This window comes from Myotis brandtii, unplaced genomic scaffold, assembly GCF_000412655.1.
Source record: "Myotis brandtii unplaced genomic scaffold, ASM41265v1 scaffold363, whole genome shotgun sequence".
NCBI classification, from domain to species: domain Eukaryota; kingdom Metazoa; phylum Chordata; class Mammalia; order Chiroptera; family Vespertilionidae; genus Myotis; species Myotis brandtii.
In genome coordinates this window covers 398,641-422,050 of record NW_005363938.1, presented here as the reverse complement: position 1 = coordinate 422,050, position 23,410 = coordinate 398,641, and the positions used below count along the sequence as shown (strand labels likewise).

The 23,410-nt window shown below is 41.3% G+C and overlaps 1 long non-coding RNA gene across 1 annotated transcript in view; it reads right to left on the bottom strand.

Moving 5' to 3' along the window:
* Positions 1–8,396: 8,396 nt before the first annotated feature.
* Positions 8,397–23,410, bottom strand: part of LOC106727089 — a 26,328-nt gene continuing 11,314 nt past the window's right edge. The window contains exons 2-3 of the long non-coding RNA XR_001363244.1: positions 8,550–8,553; positions 8,397–8,407 (exon numbers count right to left, since the gene is read on the bottom strand). This is a non-coding gene — a long non-coding RNA (uncharacterized LOC106727089). The remainder of the gene's footprint in view (positions 8,408–8,549; positions 8,554–23,410) is intronic.

Below are 23,410 nucleotides of genomic sequence, written 5' to 3'. Positions count from 1 at the left end.
TATTTTCTGGCCTTTTAACCACATCTCAATGCTAGGATGGGCTAAGTGTCCATGCTTTGTTCTAACACAATCTTATCTGCTTCTGTCTATATTAGGACTCATTTGTTGATTTATTCCTCACTTATGTATTGAGGGTCTACAATGTGTTGGGTGCTATGGACATGGCAGTGAATTAGAGAGACAAAATCCCTGTCAAATGGGAAGTGACATCTTACAGGGGAGGAGATGATATTAGAGCAGAGACCTGAGTGATGAAAAGAAGCAGCCCCAGGACTATGTGGATAAAAGGTGCTTTAGGCAGATGGCAAAACAAGTGCAAAGACCCTGAAGGGTGTAAGAGCTTGTCCTATTTGAGGAACAGTAAGAAGGCTATGTGGCTGGAGTCCACGAGTAAGAAGAAAAGTTGTAGGAAATAAAGTTAGAGAGGAAAGGATGTCCATATCATGTAAGGCCTTATAGGCTTATGACACAGAGTGTAGTTTTTATTGCAAAAATGATAGAGAAATTAAAGCTTTTTAATTAGAAGAGTGACAAGATCTGATTTATGTTTTAAGAGCATTATTCTGACTTCTGGGTGAGGAAGAGGAAACATAATTGAAGAAAAATGACCAAATGGGAGGCCATGGTAGTCACATAGGCATGAGACAGTGGTGGCTTAGGTTAGTGGTCAGCAACCTTTTCCTGTAATCAGCCAGATGGTAAAAATTTTATATTTTGTGAGGCAATGGTTTCTGTCACAACCACTCAGTTCTGCTATTGTAGCGTGAAAGCAGCCATAGACAATATACAAACAAATGAGGGTGACTATTTTCCAATAAAACTTGATTTACAAAAACAGATGGTGGGCCAGATTTGACCAAGGGCCATAGTTTGTTGCTCCCTGTCTTCCTCAGAGTTATGATGAAGGTAGTGGTAAATGATTAAACTAATATTACTTTTTTGGGGATACTAAGCAGTTTTTCTCAGGGAAATTAAAGGTTCTGTTTTTGATCTAAGGAATTTAAGATGCCCATTGATGTCTACATAAATATTTTCAATCAACCATTGGAGAGTTGAGTAAACATAGAGTACTGTGGAAAGATTGGCTAGCAATATTCATTCTGGTCTTATCAACATACATGTGATATTTAAAATAGTAAGAATGGATGTGGCCATCTAGGGAAAGAGTTTTTAGATGGTGAAGAGAAGAACAGAGAGGAGGAGAGGAAAGATGAGGTTAAGGACCGAGCCTTGGAGCATTTCAGCAGTTAGAAGTTGGCATATGAGGAATATCCAGCAAAAGAGAATAAAGAGGAATTTCCAGTGAAGAAGAGCATGGCATCTCCAAATCAGGTGAAGATGATATTTTGGGAAGGAAGAGTGGCCCAAAGTGTCAGAATAGCTGAAAATTCTTGTAAGGGGGGGTGGGGTGACTGAGAATTACTGTTAATTTTGACAACATGGAGGTTATTGGCAAACTTGGTAAATGGAATGGCATAGATAAGAGTAATATGGATATGGTTAGAATAACTCTGGAATGTGGGGTAGTGGCTGTAAAAAGGAAAGAGAAATGGGATGATGGATGGAAGAATATGTATTACCTAGGGAAGTGTTCTTAAAAATGAGAGTTACCATAGCTTCTTTACATGCTTATGGGAATGGCCCATAATGAGGGGAGAATTGGTGCAGGAGAAAGGGAAGTTGAAGCCGTTAAGTCTTTGAGGAGGAAAGAGTCATAGTGTAGGGGGTGGTTTCCCATAGATAGTTCACCCATCATGACAAGGAAGTCGGAATTAGTCTTTTTTTAAAATATATATTTTTATTGATTTCAGAGAGGAAGAGAGATGGGGAGAGAGATAGAAACATCAATGATGGGAGAGAATCATTGATCGATTGCCTCCTGCACACCCCTTACTGGGGGGATCGAGCCTAAAATCCAGGCATGTGCCCTTGACCAGAATTGAACCCAAGACCCTTCAGTCCTAGGACCAACGCTCTATCCACTGAGTCAAACTGGTTAGGGCAGAATTATTCTTACAGATGCTTGTAAATTTGGTGATAGGGTGAGATGGAAAAGTTCTTTAAGTGCTTCTAAATTGTCAGTGGAATAAGAGAAAGATGATCACTTTTCCAAGGATGGGAGAAGAGGCACTGGGGTTTTTGGAGATGTTAAATAGTCATTCTGGAAAAATAAAATGGCAAACTTTCCAACGAAGCACAGTAAGGATTTTCTGGTGGGACTGTGGCCATCAGGGTAAATACAGTGAGTTTCATCAGCTGGGTGTGTGTTTCTCCAACCATGTTGAGCTACTGGGCTGCAGGCATAGATGAGGCAAAGTATTGGGTTTAACCTGGGCTTTCCTAGGGAGACAAAAGTAGAGCAAATAGGAGGTAAAGAGTTAAGGTTGCCCCAAACTGATATGCTTGAATGCTTGGCCATAAATGTAAACTGTGTGAGAAAAGTTACAGTGGACAAGAGTTGATCAATAGTGAGATAGTGATGGGGACCTTAGATTAGAGACCTAAATGGTGAGGAAGAATTATTAGATTAAAGAGTTCCACAAGGGGTGAGGTGGAAGGATAAGGGGGTGTACTCAGAGAATGGATTTCTTAATTTAACTTTGAGATCTTAGATCCAATGCACTCAAAGTTCTAGTGTGTAACCATGTAAATGGGTGGCTGAGGCAGAACAGATTTGTGGAGATCCTGGAAGTCCATAGATGAATAATTGGATAGGTAATTACTTAATATTGATGTCATAGGGAGGATGGCAGGAATCATGGTGGACAGGAAGATGGTGATCCAAGTGTGTGACTCTTCAATGAATGAGTGATTGAGGTTAGCAGAAGACTACGCAAAGAAAGGGCTGTGGAGGATTAATGGCTTGGAATGAACTTCGAAGGAGCTGAACTTTTGGGAGCAAGAAGGAAAAGAAATGCTGGGAAGCAGCCATGTGAAGCAGTAACACTTTTCAACCTTTTGGCACATGAGAAAAAAAAATCGCTCTTCAGAGGCCAGCCATATTTCGGTTAGCCTATATATATAGTGTTACTCCATTATATTGGCAAGAAAACTGAGGCAACCTGCCTAGGGCCACAGGGCACCTTGAATTTGAGCCAACATCTGCCTGGTTCCAGAACCTGTGCTCTGGTTTGGTATGATTCATGAATCTGAACATCATTCTTTATTCATTTCTGCCATATGTTACCTCTTCTTCTCTGGCCATGTAGCTTCTTCCTTCAAAGGTCATCCCCTGAGGTTACTCAGAAGGTTCTTGGCATCTGCAGCCTCATCCAGGGCTGGGATTGGCTGAGAATCCTTGGATGTGGTCCTCGGAGTTAATGACCTGTACAGAGCAGGGACGAGTTGGTTGTGACAGCTGGTTTTCATTCTCCTGGTACTGACAGAGCGATGGTGAGTCAAATTGGCTTTGGTTGTGAAATGAAACCCTGGACAGGAATGATCATCAGACTCCTTGGTGGGCAGAGCAGAGAAAGGGATTTAAATTACAGTGGTAACTGACGACTTGTCTGGCATTCAAATAGTCTCCTTAAGTCTTCTTCCTCTTCATGTCACCACTAAGAGAGACAAAGCAGGTAAATGGGGAAAAGGTAGGAAAATTCTCAAATACTGTAGTAGTTCATATTTAATAGCTCCCATTTAGGTTCTGAGCTGCACAAAATATGAAGCATTCTACCTAGTCCACACAGCAACCCTACAAGGTGAGTATTTCCCCTACACTACAGGTTGGCGATTGAGTCATATTGTGATCTTCCTTGAGGTCCCAAATATATCTCTGACTTCAAAATCAGCCCCCTCTCTACCTCATGGTGATCCCTCCCAAGGGAACTTATTTATCATCCTTGACTTTGCTTAGAAGCCAGAGAGAAGAAGAGAGGCCATATCAAGAGATCAAATCAGATTTCCTCGTGGCCTTCCTCTGCATTATGGATTCTGGTGCTTGGCTGCCTGAGGTTAAATATTGCCACCATTACCCACCAGCTGTGTGACCTTAGGGAAACTATTTAGTCTCTCTGAACCTCATTTTCTCCATCTGTTAAACTGGGATAATTATGACATCTACCCATGGGGTTGTCATGAGGATTAAATAATTAAAGGACATTAAGCACTTAAAACTGTGTATGGCACATGGAAAGCGTTAGCTATTATTTTTCCAGTTGCTGCTGTTGTTTTTATTATTGTTAACCAGTAATGATGATAATGATTCCGATGGCATCAATGATAAGAGCTAATTGTTGTTGTGCCCTTACTGGGGTGCCAGACCTGACTGTGACAAGTGATTTACATGTGGTATCTTAATTCACTCTCATCATTTAGGATACTTTTGGGTGTAGGTAAAAGAAATTGCACTTCCTGCTGGCTTAAATGGTAGGTTACTTGTTATTGCTTGTAACTAGAAACTCAGAGGTAAAGCAGGTCTCACTGTAGGTTGATTTAGAGGATCAACAGGGATCCAAGGATCCAGGCCCATGTACTAGGCATTTTGAAGACACTTTACAAGAATCTTATTAATTCCTTTTATCTTTCTGCTCTTCTTTCCTCATGTTGGCTTCACTCAGAGGCTGGTCACAAGATGATTGAAATAGTTATAGGCATCACATCTAGACCAGACAACAGCTAGGAATGAAAGAGGTTCTTGAAAGAAGGGAACTTTTCCCAGAATTCCCCAGTAATCTTCTGCTCTTTTTTTTCTTAAAATTTAAAAATTTATTTCAGAGAGGAAAGGAGAGGGAGAGAGAGATAGAAACATCAATGATGAGAGATAATCATTGGTCAGCTGGCTGCCTCCTGCATGGCCCCTACTGGGGATTGAGCCTGCAACCCTGGCATGTGCCCTGACCAGGAATCTAACTGTGACCTCCTGGTTCATGGGTTAACACTCAATCATTGAGCCACACTAGCCAAGCTGATCTTCTGCTCTTGTCTTATTAACCAAAATTTGTCACATGCCCATTCTGAACCAATCAGAGAATAGGATTTCCTCCAGACTCATCAGGTCACCCTTGGAGCTGAGGGTGATATCAGTCCTCTGGAAGCATGGAAAAGTCTGGTACCTAAAGAAAGTCATGATCTGTGAGGAGAAAAGAAAGGAAAATAGATCTGTGTGAGCAAAATTAGGGTCCTTTTAATAGAGAAAAGAACCCTTTTAATAGAGAAAGAACTTGAGGGTCTGAAAGGTTAAGCAATTTCACATAGCCATCAGATCAAAAGTGGAACTTGAACCCAACTGTGTCAGACCCTAAAATACACATTTTTTAGGTCCACACTAAAGTTTTATGGGGTATGGAGAGGAGAGGTGACAATATTTATTGAGCACATACCATGTACTGGGCATTTTGAAGACTCTTTATAAGAATCTTATTAATTCCTTTTATCAACCCAATGAATTAGGCATTTTAGTCACTAACTGTCTAAACTGAGGCTGCAAACCACTAATCTAATAAGTGACAAAGCCAAAATTTGAACTCAGCTCTGTCTGGCTCCAAAGTCCAAACATTCCTCTGTTATTTGGGATTCATAGGAGAAAAAAAATCAAACTTTTAATGAGAATCCTTACGAATTTTAATTTAATCACCCAATTGTTTCTAATTTTTATTTTAGAATAAGAATTTCAAAGCACCTACTGCAGTGAATTTTTTCTTTTTTTCCACTCCAACCCCTTTCCACCTGAATACTTCTAGGAGGAAACAGCTTAATTGGCTACTCTGATGCCCTGTGGGCTGCATGGGGTCAGGAGTGTGGGAATGGCTTCCTTGGGCTGTGTGATGGCACCCCTCCTCTTCTCCCTTAGGAGAGAACAAGGAGAGAGGTGAGGAGATTATAATCACATGAAACCAAGGTCATATTCAGACCTTGGATGGACAGCCCTCAGCAGTTTCTCCTCTTTGTTCTCTAAGATCCCTTCTCGTTCTAAGATGTGGAAAGGAATTCTGGTTACTGAGACCCCAGTGAAGTGCCAGGCAGTATTCCAGAGTTTAATATTCATAACATGCATGTGAAATATTGGTATCCTTGGTAGAGATGAAGAAACTGTGGGTCACAGACGTCAAATAACCACCCTGAATAACACTGCTGGCGAGTGAGGGTTGGAGCTCACTTGTGCCTGACTCCAAAGCTTTCATTTTTCTATTGTGTTTTCTGGATTATAAATTCCCACAGGGGATATGCCCAAGTCATATATTTTTTTGCACTCCTCCTCTATATCCTATGCATGGGCATGTTGATTTCTTTTTATCACAACTAACAGAAACCCCTCAGACTAGCTTAAGCAGAATGAGGAATTAATTTTAATAATACTGATGCCTCACACAGCCCAAGAGCAGATCCGGGTCTCAGGAGCAAATGGGAATTATCATGGTCTTGATGGCCATGTAAACTCTCCATTATATGAGCTTCCCTGTGTGTTTGCTACAGTCTTTTTGTTCATTGCATAAAGCTTAGTTTACTTCGCACAAAATGAAAAAAAAAAAAAGGAATGACTGCTGGTACTTCTAGTTTACATGTAGCTAGATTATTCATGCAGAACCTTTCTTTGTTCTCCCTTTCTCTCCCTCCATCTCAACCATCTTCAAGTTCTATGCTCTCCGGGAAGGGATTACTTAGCCTAACTGGATTTTGTGTCCAACCCTAGCCCAACCTTCTGTGTCTGGAGGCTGGGAGTAATGTTGGACCAAAATGACGGCTCCCCATGGAACTTTGTGGATGGGGGGAAATAAATGCTCAATAAATGCAGCAGGTTGTAGTATTGGCCACTCAACAGTATTTAATCATTCCCTTCTTTGAGTCTTGAGGTGGAAAACAGGTTGAGTTGCCATTTGGAGAGGAGAAAAAGCCAGTGTATGAGCTCAAGGGGACATGGTAAAAGTTCATGGAGTTTTGCTTAGAATTGAAATTGGTGTGTACTTACCTCTAAGGTTAGAGGTCCTTTGGTTACAAGAAGCCTCAAGGTATTTCTTGATGTTGTTTCTCCTTCACTTAAAACTGTGTTCTTAGTTATGGGTGCACATATGGATTTTTTTTAATTTTTAATTTAAAAAAAATATATTTTATTGATTTTTTACAGAGAGGAAGGGAGAGATAGTTAGAAACATCGATGAGAGAGAAACATCGATCAGCTGCCTCCTGCACACCTCCTACTGGGAATGTGCCCGCAACCAACGTACATGCCCTTGACTGGAATCGAACCTGGGACCCTTGAGTCCGCAGGCCGACGCTCTATCCACTGAGCCAAACCGGTTACGGCCACATGCGGATTTTTAATGTGGAAGTTATTTCATCTATTTCTGCTTAGGCCCCACCCCCAGGGATTCTTATTCCAATTAGCCTGAGGTAGGAACAAGCACCAAAGCTTTTCCACAGAATTTCCAAGGTGAGTCTAATGCACGCGGAAGGGACAGCCACTGGTTTAACATGAAAAGCAGTTGCCTGAGGGCCTGAGCCTATTCCAAGGAGACAGTGAGACCAAAAAGTCACATGATCACAGGCAGTCAGGGAAGGAAGGTATCATTTCCCACAGGCGGACAGGCTCCGAAGCTCTGTCCTCTCCGGAGGTGCTGGGCTGAAGCCATCAGTTGGTCCCTTCGCGGGTAGGACCTGTTTTTGACAATTACAAGAATAATAACTGAAACTCAGGTGGATCTTGTTAGTGTCAAGTACACTCCTACTGGCTCCAATTTTCTCTGCCCTTGTAATTCATCATCTCCCGTTTGAAACGGCATTACAGCATTTTAGGAAGAGCTCTTGAAACCTAAAGTGATGGGATAACAGGTGAAGCGGCTATTCCTGACCGACAGCCAAACTTCAAGGACAGGATGGAAACAGTTGCTGCATTAGCTTCCCCCGGAAGGCCACCTTGGTCTCATTATTTCTCTCACTTTCTCTAGAGAGTTACAGCACCTTCCCTACCTAGACAAGCTGATAACAGCACCTTGAATCTGTACAACATCTTGCTACCTATAAAGCTCCCTTACAAATAGCTCAGTGCTCCCCAAAGTGTGATAACATGAACCATATGAGAGGATTTTAAGTGGTACACACAGATTTGTAATACATTATCTTAATGTATATTAGGGAAAACATAATTATCAAGTGAAAACCATGGTTTCGCAGTATTATAATTATGATAAAGTAGATGATTAAGCCCTCAAATCTCGCCCCCCCCCTTTTTTTTAGTCAGTTGATTTAAAGAGAAGTATTTATTTCAGCTGGTGGTAATAAATTATGATGTGTTTTGAGGATGATCAAAGTTTGGGGAACACTGTGTGATTTCCCTGAGTTACCAAACCATCCAGGGTAAGTAGGTTGTCATTTGTTCTCAGCTTTATTTTATAGGTTAGGAAATTGGGCCTTTGAGAACTTAAATAACTCATCCAGTGTTGGGTTTTTTACAGACTTGAATTCCTGTCTACTGAATCTAACTTTAGGTTTCTTTTCACTACCTGCCTCTTCTACAGAAAGTCAGTGTCTAAGTCAGTGTGTTGTTTTTCTAGCAGGTGAGGAAGGGCTTCCCAGGGCCCCTCTCCTGCACCTTTTCAGTATCAGAGATGCACGTGGCTCTGGATATGTAACAGAACACACTGATTCAGTGGATCTAAAAGTGGTTCATGGGCCAATAGTTTAAGCATCATCTAGAACTTATTAGAAATACAATTTCTTCGACCCACTCTAGAACTACTGAGTCAGAAACTTAAGGGATGAGGCCCAGAGATCTCGTTTATCAAGCCCCTGATGCACACTAAACTGAACTATTCTATGTCTTTCAACTGGGGTTGATTCTGCCTGCTAGGAGTCATTTAGCAATGTGTAGGAACAGCTTTGGTTGTTCCAGCTGGGTCAACGGTGCTACTGACATCTCATCGGAGGCCAGGGGTGTCACTAAACATCCTATGATGATAGGACAGTCCCCACAATGAAGAATTAGCCACCCCCAAATGTCAATAGTGCTAACATCGAAAAACCCGACACCAGACTATTTGATCTTGGCTTGATTAGCATTGCAGTTAGGTCAATGAGGCATTGTTTGAGAGACCAAACATGGTCTTTAAACTGTGGCTTATGTTGGCCTCCAGTTGACTGAGTAGTATGACTTCCACTTGTCAGTGTTCAGAAATGAATGGCCAGTGGGCAAGACTGTGTGTGGCCATATCATGATACCTGAAATGGGTATCGCATTATGGTCAGAGATGGAGGTAAAGTCCAGCTCAAGAGATCAGATTAGACTGAGGCAAATGTGTGGGGCCTTTGTTTGGTGCACCCTATCTCATCTCTCTCAGCACCTACTCTTCAAACAATCCCCTGGATGCTAAGACACCCCCCCCAAAAATAATGCATATTAAGATCCCTATTAATGAGGCAGAATAGAGTTAATAGTCAAGTGAACCATTTGGAGTTCATTTCCAAGTTTCACCATTTCTTGGCTGTATGACTATAGGCAAATTTCTTACTTTCCTAAGCCTCAGTTGCCTTGTCTGTAAAATAAAGGGTGAAAATAAATAGTCATACTTTCCTTAAATTGGACAATGCATGTAAAACTCTCAGATCAGTACCAGATCCATAGAAAATGCTTGCTATATGCTAACTATACTTATCAATTCTCTGTACTGTCTCTTTAAGTCTACATCTTTAAAGTGACCAGTCTATTCCTTTTGTGCTCAATAAGAATGCTTGATGCCCACCTCTTTGAGCTCATTCTGGATCTGGTCTTCTCACTCCACATCAGATCTGACATTGGATGCTGCCCAACCAGAACCACCTTTCTCTCCCTTCTTATCTCTCCTCTCTTTCCTCACCTCTGATATGACAGGTGGTGAATTGCATTATACACCCCCTGTTCATGGACTTTACCCCTGGCCCTGAAGGTTGTTGTTATCACCAATGGGGATACTACACTAGCTGACACTACACTAGCTGCCCTAAATATCAAAGAATGCATTTTTTTTTAAATTATTGATTTTAGAGAGACAGGGGAAGGGAAAGAGAGACGGAAAGAGAAACATTGATTTGTTGTTCCACTTATTTATGCATTCATTGCTTGCTTCTTGTATGTGTCCTGACTGGAGATAAAACCCACAACCTTGGAGTATTGAGATGATGCTCTAATCAACTTAGCTATCCTGTCAAGGCTCAAAGAATGCATTTTGAATGACGAGTTATTAGCATCAGGGAAGATGATTTCAGGCAAAGGATGGCTTCACCCCATCTAGGCAGGCTTTCATAAGGTCAGCCTCGCCCAGGTTAATGCAGTTTTCAAACTAATAAAGGGGGACAATAAAAATCTGTCTGTTTTCATTAAGTCTAATCCTTGCCTGTATATTAGAATATGTTTAAATCAGCACAGTGTAGACGGATGGCTGGCCTCCATGTCAAGCTAGGTACAAGGAAGGGGGCGGGGCTTCTCATTAGTGGCCCAGGAAGTAAACAGGATCAACAACATCATTAATAATAGAGCATTCCTTATTTGTCTTTAGATGATTAAACCACTGAGGGAGGAGCTGATGGGGGAAGCTCTGAACATCTCATTAGAGTGAGAACTGTTCTAGGTTCTTTTTCTTCTACAAAATCTCAGAAATAGGCCAAAGGTCTCTCAGGAGGCTCCCAGCTCACACCGTCATCTACCTCGTGCAAAAGCCTCTCTGGCTTTGCATCTGAGCATCACAATGAAAAATCTCCAAGTCAAAACAGAGAAAAAGAGTGGGGAAATCTCACACAGATACCTATGCAGTCCTCCTGATAACAGAGCCCTCATCTTAAATGGAATTGTTAGAGAGCAGTTTGAACAGTCTTTGGAGACCAAGACTGGGTGAGGTGAGAGGCTGGTGAATCAAACATTAGGGGAGCTCCTGACAGATTTGTTGTTGTTGCTGTTTCAGAGTTATGTTTATGGGTCACAGAGCATCTCCCAGGGTATATGTGGGCCTCATGCAAAAATAATAAAATCAACAGCTAGCCTCCCTCCTTCAGAGGGGATATTTCTTGAAATGTTTGAAGTGTAGCTTGTTGAGGAGCAGGGAGAGACATATCACAGACATACCATAGGAGGAGAGCGCTGATAGATGGAGACTTCTGTTTCTAAGGTTTGTTCAGTTTTCCAGGAAGAAGCAATATTTTGGTGACTCATACTAACAGCAGTTGTAGAGAGAATCTGCCAAGGTTAAGAACATTAACAGTGAGGAACACAAAGAGGTTAAATGGCTGACAGTAGAATATACTGAGCCCTATGCCGAGCACCAGGGCAGTGGTTCTCAGTCTTGGCTGCGCATTAGAATTGTCCTTGGCATTCAAACAATCCAATAAATAAGTGCAATTCAATGCCAAACCCAGACTAATGAGACCAGAACTTCTGGGGACCCTCCTAGGCATCCATAGTTTTTAAAGATTCTCAGATGGTTTCAGTGTGAAGTCAGTGTGAAGAACCACTGACCTAAATAGATGGAGTTGAAGAGGACGTAATTTGCTCCCTTTAGAAAGTTGACAGGGGCCATCATGTAAATAAGTATATGTGATACAGAATATTAGATGTGCTAATGGGAATGCGTACAAGGTTTAGGGGTTTTGCAGAGAGAGAATGACTAATTTTCCTTGGGAGAATCAGGGAATACTTCATGGAAGAGAAGATGTCAGACAAATACTGAAAAAGATGGGGGTTGGGGGACAATGGGGGGATAAGGACACATGTGTAATACCTTAATCAATAAAAAAAAATTATAAAAAAAAGATGGAGAATTTTGCCAACCTGTCAAGTGGGGAGGAAGGCTGAAGGAAAGAAGCACACATGCTATGCATGCAAGTAGAGCAAAGTCAAGACGATGCCAGAGATTTCTGACCCATTACTATCTGAAATGGAACACTTTCTGCAGAGTGGTCACACCCAACCTGGAGGCTTCTCTTGACTGATGAGGAATCAGTGGCTAAAAAAACCTCCTTTTCTCTTCAGTGGAGCTCTGAGTTGCAGCCGAGAGGGCAGTGCAAGTGCAGAGATGCCCTTCCCAGGTTAAGAGGTGATGAGGGGACATTGAATGATACCCAATCTGTTGTGCCGTTAATGTTTTTTGAAACACCTGTTAGCATTTAATGAACTCCATGTGGCTTCCAATCAGGACACCAGGCTCCTCCACCTGCTCTGAATCTTCTCATTGACTCTTCATGACAGGTGGTTTTAGGAGCTTCCTCTTCCTCAGAACATCTTAATAGCCTGATTGCACCACATCAGTAACGGGGCATCTCGTTATGTTTCTGGTAGCATGTACCTGTATCTGCTCGCTGACCAAGGTCCATAGTTTATTGAGGTTGACAGTGGACAGAAGTTTTCATTCCCCTTGAAGTGGTAATGCCTCATACTAACCTCGCCAAGTTACCTGGGTGGCATTTGTCTAAGTTGATCCCGTGGTGACGCCTGCCACTAGCATAACCCTGGTTTCCAGGTGCCTCTGGGGCTTGCTTATGTGGCCATCTCCATGGCTCATGTGGCCCTGCCATTTCTGGTCTCCCTCACCTTGATGGCATGTCAGTGACTGATATAAATGCGATATTGCTGGTTTTAAAGTTGCAGCATTGCCATGAGCGGGTGCTACAGCTAATAGAAACAAAGACGGCTGTGGCCACAGACATACAATTTGTGAACACTTGGTACGTGGTGCAGATTTGGAAGGTGGACTGTGAATTTCGGCAATGACATCCATATTTGGAAATACTGCTTGAGGTCAACACCAGTCAAGCCGTACCCCCGTCGCCAGCTGAGCTGTGAACAGGCTTATCCATCTTCTGACATCTCGTCGATTACCACAGTCAACAGTGGAATTACCCATCACAATGCCACAATTAATGCTGCAACTACAATACTTTTTTTTAAAAAAAAAATTGAGGGTTCACTATGCCCTGAATGTGTTCACTATTTTAAGAAACTTTTTATTATTTTCTGCCACTTCTACTCCATTTATTCTATTCTTAATACTCACCACTTACATCTTGATTTACTCATGTAATGAGGGTAATATTTTGAAAATGTTAAAGAGATGTTTTTTCTCCTTTTTGTGAAAAATCATATTCTTCTGCTCAAGTCCTAGAGTACGAGGGAAGAAAGATGCCACCGTGGGAAGGAGAAGGGTGCTGAGTAGGGAATGTCACTGTGAGAGAGGAAGAGGTCTCTGAGGGCCGGACTTGCTGTCCCAGGCGGGGTGGGAAGAACAAGTTAGCAGCTCAGTAACGAAGGTGGCAAAACCTATGTATCTTTATCAGCCTCTCTGGGCTAAAGTGCAGAAAGAGGAAAGCTTTTAGGTAGATTTAGGAGGAAAATGAAAACAGAAGAGGGTTTTTCTTTTCCTGCTTTCTATTTAGGATCCAAGAGGGGTGGCTACTTCTGAGCCAAGTCAGAGGCTTGCTGTGGTTAGGGGAAGAGCTAGTCTGAGATAACATCATAAATAAAAATAAATGTAAATTGGCACTTGTGGGGTCTGTAAAAAGCTAGATTAAAAAAAAAAAATTCTTGAGGGACCTGGATGTTAGCTGGGAATGGCCAGGGAGCTTGCCTCAGGGGCTGCTCTTCCGGAGGCAAAGTGATCCATGGTGGGGTGCTGCAGGGTGGGCCACCTGGCCTGAAGCTGAAAGGGAGTGATCACCCCCAGAGGGAAGTGTAGCTTGTGGAGGAGCAGGGAGAGATATACCACGGGCCCTGTCTGGAGTGAGAGAACACTGATGTCAAGTTCACCAGTCACTGGCCTTCAGGTTGTCTGCCAAGCAAGGTTCCAGGAACCAGGCAGCAAGGGACCAGAGAATCCAGGATTCGGTGGAAGGGCCTGGACAGGGGCTCTGAGGAGAGAGGGAAGACATTGGAAACACTGGACAGAAAAAGGCTGACTCGCCTTAAGGCATTGAAATATCACCTCAGCCGGAGTTAACGTGATGAAACTAAATTTGGGTTTTACCTGCCATCCCTTGGGATGAGGGTTTGTCAGGATTATCAAGTTAATCCAGGAAATAGAAATGGTGCATTTTCTTTGAAATCTGAGTATGATGTGCAAATTTGTGATTCAACCGTGTTCTTTTCCAAGACTGCCTCAGCAAATCTCCACACACTGGGTGGCTTAAAATAACAGGAGTTTATACTCTCAAGGCTCAGGAGGCCAGAAGTCGGGCATCAAGGTGCCAAAGGCTTGGTTCCTCTGGAGTCTCCAGTGAACTCCCGGTGGTGGTGGCAATCCCAGGTGTTCCTGGACGTGTACACTTTCTCCAACAAGACGGCTTCCGTCATATGAGCCAGTTCCCCAAACGTGTTCTGCTCTGCTTCTCAGTAGAGGGTGGATCCTGAACCTTCGTTCTGCCTCTGCTAGTATTTGTTGAGAAAGAGAGGGTTCCTGTCTGTGTGCAAACACCAAGGACACTGACTCCTAGCCTTGCTTGGCTGGGAGAAGTCAAGCTCTGTCCAGCTTTCCTGAGCCTGGATTAGCTCTGCTGTTTATCAGAATGGGGATTAGCCTGGGCAAGACACACCTTTTGCAGGAGAGGATGTCTCCGTGCAGAATTTTGGAAGGCTTTTGATCAGCCCACCATGTAATTAGGAGGTAAAATAGGACCTAGGCAACTGATGAGGGGGAAAAGGTTATTCAGTTAGTTTGTGGCATTGTGCTTCATCTATGGCATAACAATTTTTACTTCTTATATTTTGCTATATGCTTGCAACAAAAGAGTTACCTAGGCAGCTTTGTTCAAATAGTTAGGACCTGCAGACTAAATTTACTATAATGACCGGATGCCACAACTGCTCTCAAAGCCCTGGAAACCTGCATTTTCCCTGGACCAACTGCATTCCAAACCCAGATCTACATGTGGTAAAAATCAGACCCCGCCTCCATATTCAACTCTGCCAATCTACTCTAACCCATCTCTTTCTGTAGCACTTCTCTTACCTTTGCTTACATACAATGAGACTCAAGGCCATGGCCATGAAGTTGAACAGACCCAATCCTGGACCAGTCTTCTCAGCCCTAGCTGAACGCTGAAATGATCAGGGGATCCTAAAAACCCTGATATCCAAACCCCACCCCAGATCAATAAAGTCATAATATTTGGGGTTGGGGCCCAGGCATCAATCAATATTTATTAAAACTCCCCAGGTAATATAATGTACATCTACATTTCAGAACCAGTGACCTTGGATAAGTCATTTGTCTTTTCTAAGTCTCAGTTTGCTCTTCTACAAATGGAAGTAACATTTAGTCTCAGAGTTTTTATGAGGATTCAATGACAATGTGTGAAACATGCTTAGCACAGTACCTGGAATTTAATAATCTCTCAGTATATGACAGTTATTTTTTTTATTAGTTTTGGTCTTGTGTTTTTCTCAAATTGTTTCTTAAGTTTTGTTTTCAAAAGGAGATGGTAAGTTTTTCTCTAGACACTAATACATTTTCTCCATAATTAGCTAATTAAGCAAGTATTCATTAGTGTATGTCTCTGTACTAAGTACTATAGGGAAATGGTTTAAAAACAGAGAAGACAAGGGTCATTATCTCCAAGAGTTCAACATATAATAGGGAAAGATAATGTAACACCCATGGCTCCAATATAAAGTATGCTGTACGATAATGATCTCTCTATATAAAAGACTAATATGCAAAGTGTCCCTTGGGAGATCGACCAACTGGGAGTTCAATCGCTCGCTATGATGTGCGCTAACCATCGGGGGGCAGCACAGAAGGAAGGGAGGCCCCGGCCGGCAGCCGGCAGCCTCTAGGGACCCTACCGTGCATGGATTTTGTGCACTGGGCCTCTAGTGTTAATATAAGTAGCCATGGCATGTAATGGAGGAGAGCACAGTTAATTGTGGTTGGGGTACTTGGAAGACTTCTTAGAGAAAATAGAGCCTGAACTAACCAGATTTTGTAGAATGAGTAAATCTGAGATGAATATCTGAGTGGCAGACAAAGAGCATGCAGGGAGAAAGAACAACTTTTGTAAAGACAAAACCGTTTTGTCACAAAAGGGGTGAAGAAAGTTGACTTCCCCCAGTACTCCAAAAAAACAAGCAATTTATGTCTTGAGAGTTTAGTCCACACTCTGTTGTGCACTCAAAACTAATATAAACTTTATTGTATGTCAATTGTAATTGAAAAAATTATTTAAATTAAAAATAAAAAGAAATGTAAATGGCACTTCCAACCCTCACCACATAATATTAAAAAACGTAAAGGAAGGTAGAGGTAATTTATGGATGGCCTGAAAATCCAAGGTAAAGAACTTGGACAGTTTTATCTCTTTTATTAGTTGGGTGCACAGGTTGTTAGTTGCTATGATCTTCTTGCTTTTGAGTTGAGTTGTACAAATAAAGCATAGTCCTGCTGGGAGTATCCCAGGAGACCTATTAGCCTCAAGCCTAGTACAAGGAGTGTACATTTCTCAAAATTTGCGTATGATACACACTGGTCAAAATATAGTTCATTGAGCAGCAGTATTGGCATTGCCTGGGGGTTTGTTAGAAATGCACAATCTTAGACCCCACCTCAGATCTATTCGATATAAATCTGAATTTTAACAAGATCCCCAATGATTAATATGCACATTAGCATTTGGAAAACATTGGCCTGACCTCTTCTCTTTGTAGCATCGTTCCCAGGCTCCATCTATCTGAACACTTCTCTCATCAACATAACAACTTGTATCCCATAATAAGCAATAAAAATGTTGGCTGAAAGGACAAAAAGAGCAAGTTGGCAACTATAACCTTTGCCCCAAAATGTAGAAATGTTATGTTTCCAGAAGTCTCTTGTGATGAAACCAATTTCTTCTTTTGGGCCCTCCTCATGTTTTGACACAATATTTACTTATTAACGCTGGGAAAGTCACCGGTAGATCTAGGCATTCTTGTCACCAGTGACCTCAATCAAACATGCATTTTCCAAAGTTTAGCAAAAAATACTAAAAGTACCTAAGTCTTGATTGCCAACAGAGTATTTAATTTATGCTCTATTACTAAGAGTTTCACAAATAAGTTCCCTAGGGTAAAATTAGTATGGCAAATACCATACTAATAAAATACCACTTTGTTCACCACAGAACACACTTAAGGACGCATTAATTTCCCATAGAGAATAGTTAGAGAAATTCTGCTCTAGGAAAGGAAGGGATGAAAAATGTCAGACATCAAAGGAACCACCAGGAATGTATTATACATAGAGAAATAAAGGGAGAGAGGAAATTGTGCCAGGATAGACTTGAAATTATCCGTTGGCCTCAGATTTCTGTCCTGTAAGAAGGTACTCAGTTAGTTCAGATCAATTCTAGTTGCCTGAATACCTTTTTAAGCCTAGGGCTCTAAATTTCTGCATATATTGTTGGTTCATTGAAGAAATATTAACCAATTTCACAGTTAGAACCATATAAAACTTTATGAGAGGGCCAGGGCTTTGGTGTCAAACCTATTGGTGACCCTGGGTAAGTTCTTTACTTGTAATAATCTTAGTTTTCTGTCTCTAAAATGGGCATAATGATTTCCTCATAACACATCTTTATGAGTATTATTTTTGCTTTAGGCAGTCAATTATGTCTTAAAGAAATATAAAATATAAGACAAAATCATTATATACCATGTAATGACCATTTTCTTTCATGTAGCCCTGGATTTCCATTTAAAATTATTATTGTTCTGCCTGAAGAAATTCTTTTAACATGTCTTCCAGTGGGTAATCTGCCTCTACTGAATTATTTGGATTCTGTGTCTGAAAAGTCCTTTATTTCACCTTTATTTCTGAAAGGTATTATCAATGGGTATAGAATTCCTGATTGACAGTTGTTGTTTTTTCCAGTATTTTAAAAATATTGTTCCACTATCTTTTTGCTTGCATTGTTTCTTACAAGATTACTGTCATTTTTTCTTTGTACCTTTGATGTAATGTATGTTTTTTTCTAGCTACTTTTATGGTTTTCTTTTCATTACTAATTTTAAGCAATTCGATTTTAATGTGATTTGGTGCAGTTTTATTCATGTTTCTGGTGCTTGGGTTTGTTGAGCTTTTTGCATCATGGAGTTCATAATTTTTATGACATTTGTAAAAGTTTTGGTCATTATTTTATCAAGTTTTTTTTTTCTGTTGCCCACTCTTTGGGGTCTCTAATTACACATATATTAGACCCGTGGTCGGCAAACTGTGGCTTGCGAGCCACATGCAGCTCTTTGGCCCCTTGAGTGTGGCTCTTCTACAAAATACCACGTGGGGGCACGCACGTACAGTGTGATTGAAACTTCGTGGCCCATGCGCAGAAGTTGGTATTTTGTGGAAGAGCCACACTCAAGGGGCCAAAGAGCCACATGTGGCTCGTGAGCCATGGTTTGCCGAGCTGCAGTTTGCCGACCACTGTATTAGACCAATGGAAGTTAGTCATAGCTCACTGATGCTCTGTTTATTTTATTTATATTCTCTCTCTTACTTTTTTTGCATGTCACTTTGCAAAGTTTCTATTGCTGTGCCTTCAAATTCATAAATCTTTTTTTGCAATGTATAATTTTCTGTTGATCTCCTCTAGTGTAATTTTCATCTCTGAGAGTTCAATTTAGATATTTTACATGTCTCCTATGTCTCTACTTAACATGTTCAATCTTTATTCTACATTCTTGAACATATGTGTGTATATATGTGTGTGTATGTAATAACATTCCATATCCTTGTCTATCATGTGTCATTTTTGCATCTGTTTTGATTAATTTGTTATTCTTCTCATTGTGATTAATCATATTTTCCTGCTTCTTTGAATGCCTGGTAATATTTGTTTGCATACTAGACTGGTAAGTCTGTCTGGCAGTTACAATTTTGTTTGAATGATAAGATTATGGGAATGAGTGAATTATTACCATAATAGTATAGTCTGTCAGAATGATGTTGTAAAATGGTCTTTGGGATCAGACAGACATGGATTAAAATCTCAGCACAGCCACTGATTAGTTTTATGATCTTAGGAATATTAACATATCTGAATGAGTCTCAACTTATTTACCATTAGTAAAATAACTAATTAGTAAATAATAGTAAGATCAGCATAGCCTTGGCTGGTGTGGCTCAGTTGGTTGGAGCATTGTTCGGTACACTGAAATGTTGCAGGTTCAATTCCCCATCAGGGTATATACCTAGGTTGCAGTTTCAGTCCCAGGTAGGGGCGCATATGGCAGCCAATTGATCAATGTTTCTCTCTCTCTCTCTCTCTCTCTCTCTCTCTCTCTCTCTTTCTCTTTCTCCCTCCCCCATCCCCATCTCTCTAAAATCAATAAGCATGTTCTCAGGTGAGGACTAAAAAGTTAATAATAATAAGATCACCATTATTTGAGCTCTTGCTATGTGCCAGCCATCATATTAAAGATGGTATTATTATTATTATCCCCATTTTACAGTAGAGGAAAAATGAAGCTTGGAGAGGTGACTTGCCCTTAATCATGTAAATAATAATTGGAGAACCAGGACTTGAACCTTAACTCACAAGAGTATCATATAAAATAGGCAAAATGATACATATCTTAAAATGTCATTGGTAAGGATTAAATATCATGACATACTTAAGTAGTACTCCCGTAACTGCTGAGGAACGAGGCAGTCTTTAAGTCCAGGGAGTCCAAGTTCAACTGCTAACCCATATTGCCTCATCATAGTTCTTACACATTGGTTTAGACCAGCATTTTACTTTTCTGACACACCAACTATGGGCTTGCTGCCAGGATTATCATAATCATCCAAGAAGATGCTACCCCACTCATGGAGGCAGCATCCCATGTAAAGTCCACATCAAAAATTCAAGACAGGTTATGCAAATATTTCTATCGCCCTTTCCATTGTGTAATTACCCTCCTGCTACAGTCTGAGTTCAAATGCCCATTCACGAAAGCCAATTTGGAACCAAGGAGAGTTGAACACACAACATCCCGGAAATCATATGAGAAATCCCGTTTCCTCCCAGGTTGATGGTGATTAAATCCTTGATAATGAATTGCTCATCAGTTCTGCAGGTGATGGAAGTGATTGCCTCTGCAGGTAGCAATCATTTTGTGCAATTGCCACAATTATCAATCCCCTTCAGGATGATTGGAATTGAGCAATGGGGACCAGAAGAGTGAAAGGGGTTTCAAGATATGAACTAATATTAGAAACTTGCCAATGAAAAATTATGCTTTTCCCCTGATGAAGGTCTCTTAGAAAGTGAACAGTGGTTAAAAATGATCAGCATCTGAGCCTCTTCTCATATAGAATTAATGCAGTGTATTCACTCAAACGACTTGCTGGTTTTTAAAATCTGTAATGGATTTTGTCTTTCCTCCTCATTACTCCCACTGTTTATTATGCTGACACACATTCATTTCTGGCCTAAGTGTTAAATTCCAGGTAATTTTTAGGCTGATGATGGTCTTGGAAGTATACACTCCTCCCCCCAAACAGAAAAATAATTTGGCAGCATGCATAAAAAGCCTTAAAATGTTTATACTCTTTGTTCTTGTCATTCCTCTTCTGGAAGCCTATCCTAAGGACACCAGAGAGGTGGGGAAAGATTTAATTAGAAAAATGTGGAAAACACTTCAAAGCTCAGTAATAGGAGAATAGTTAAATAAATTATAGTTCATTAAATCATGGTGTATTATGCAGCCATTAAAAGTCGTGTTTTTGAAGAGCAGTTAATGGCACATGGAAAATGTTCATTATAGAATGTCAAGTGGAAAAAATAAACATAATCAAAGTTGAATAATAGGTGTAATGTAATTTATTAAGCATCCATTATATAAACTTGAAAGGTAGGTATTTTTATCCTCATATTAAAGAAAAGGAAACAATGGCAGAGAGAGAGAGAGGGAGGGAGAGAGAGAGAGAGAGAGAGACTATTAAAAATATGATATGGAAAGACACATAATTTATTGGTGGTTTTTCTGGATGACTGGGACTTGAAAGCAGTTGTTGTTTCTTTATTCATGGTGGTAATTTCCACAAGTACAGGTTATATTTGCAACCAGGAAAGAATAAATGTAACAGCTTTGGAAAATACCTTTTTCTTGAGCCAGGCGATGTGAGGCAGAAAGCGTACTTCAGTTTGAGTCTTCAAACACCCAAACCTAAGCACACTCTTGCTGAGCTGCCCTGGCCCCGGTGACGGGTGTTTTGGACACGAGGAATATGCCTGCCCGACCTGGTACAGGGCTGGCAGGCTCCCTGCAGCTCTCCTGTCATCATGTGTGAGTCCCTGCCTCAGCATAAAACATCTGGTAAACTTCCCACTCTCATATATTTGGCACTGATAATAGTGTTTCTCAAAAGCGTGGTCCTGGAACCCCTGATAGAGCAATGCCCTGGGCTCCTTGTTAAAAACACAGATTTGTGGGTCTTTCAGATCTTCTGATGCAGCCCAGGGCCGTCTTGTGCTTTGTTTAGACAAGCTCGTGCTATCATCTCATCTCACCAGATAATCTAACAACAGTTCCCAAATTGTTAAAACCAGTTCTGACTCTGCCTTCTCGAGGTTTCTCTCAAGATGCTTAGACAATAGGCCTCCTGGTTCAGCAATCACAATGTGTGTAGTGGGGAAATTCTATAGACTGGAAAAAACACCATGTCTTCTGGGTGGGGGGTGTTATTGTCATTATTGTCATTTTTATTATTTGTTTGCCCTCAGCCATACACACGAAGACTCTTGGTAAGTGTTCCTGCTTCCTTGCCCTAAAAGCCTTACAATTTTCCCCGAATTGGACTGTGATGTAATGAGCCCGGGACAGCCACTCATTGTTATCCTGATAAAAGCAAGTTTTCTCCAGGCTGGCTTAGGTCCCTCTGCTACCCCAGGCTTCCATGGAGATGATCAATAGGATGTATGAAGCACCCCGAAAGGCACCGTTCTAGGAAAGGGGACCAGGGGACGGCATCACAAGAAGCTCTTCTAGGAAAGGGCGCCAGGGGACGGCATCACAAGAAGCTCTCAGTCCTGCTTGGATGTCCTTATGCCAAGGACTTTAATGATTGTTTTCTACCTCTTTCTGTGAATCAGAACAGGATGCTCATCTCTTGTGCTTGGATCTTTTTCAGATAACTATATGGGAGCTTGTTACCCATCCCTTGCAGTGGCACAAACCAAAAAGCAGGGAGAGAAAAAGTGGGCAACTTCTGGAACATTCAAACTACATCTAGCAGCCAACGTCTAATTCCTAGCACACACGGCACAGATCAGAAAGCCTGGGGAATCAGATTGAATGTAACTGACGATATAAAACATCATCCGAAATGACAGGGCAGTGGGATGGTCCTTGGGTCTCAGCTGAGGAAGACCCGGATTCTAATCTTGGTTCTGCTACTTTCCATCAACATGAACTTGAGTAATTTATCAAGACTTTCTGTGACTTGGTTTCTTCATCTGTAAGATAAGAACAATAATACTTCTTGTTGAGTTGATGTGAGATCTAGAGGTGATTACTCAAAGATCTTGGCACATAGTAGGTACAGAATCATTATAGTTAAGCACAGAAATGCCCATTTCAAATCCCCCGAGTGCTGGTAACCCATATGCTGTGAACGGTGGGTTTCATCATACCTTCCTTAGGCAAAGATCTTTCCCCCTTAGGCACAGATCTCCTGTGATGGCAATGATTTCCATACGCTTGTCACCTTAATTGCTGCTGTCACTGTAAGTATTGAAATTAATTTTTGATTTCTTTTTGTTTCTGCTTAGTGCTTTGAAAGTGACTAATGGGATATTTTTAGCTTTGGCTTGGAGTAGTGTTCCCGGCAGCTTCTAGCGAGATGCTGGTCTGAGTGTTCCATGTGGGGCCACTTCCTGCGCAGGGACTGCCCGGGGTCTGGGAGGTCTCAGGGAAGGGGATCAGTGGGTCGTGGTCATTTCTGTGGTCACCAAATGGCATGTCAGTGGTGTGTACTTTCTGATTGTCATCTTCCTTAGGTGTTGTTCTTACCACAAATGTGGGTACTGTAGGAAGGAGAATAAAAGAAAATGTATTGAATGCCTGGGCATATGTTGCTTTATTTGAATTATCTGACTCTTCATAAAAACTCCAGGATCAAGGGATGGCCACCTGACTCATGCTAGACCCTCAAATGCTCCTTCCCTGGAATTTAGTCTTGAATGAAACACTGGATTCACCGTGATCAACCCTGTGGCAGCTTCCATAAGACACCAGTCTAGCATTCTAAATCTTTCTGAGCCTCATTTTTATACTTTCTTGGTGATTCTTGGGGCCACCTTACATTCTTCCAGCAAGTTCCCCTTTTCCCTTGGTTAGTTAGAGTCAGTTTCTGGGATCTATGACCAAAAAACCCTAACTGGCACAGTTTTCCATCCTCCTGTGCACTTTACAATTTTCAGAATACCAGTAGCTACATTTTCTCTCATTCTCTTTCCCTCCCTCCCTCCCTCCTTCTTTCCCTCCCTCCCTTTCTCCTTCTTT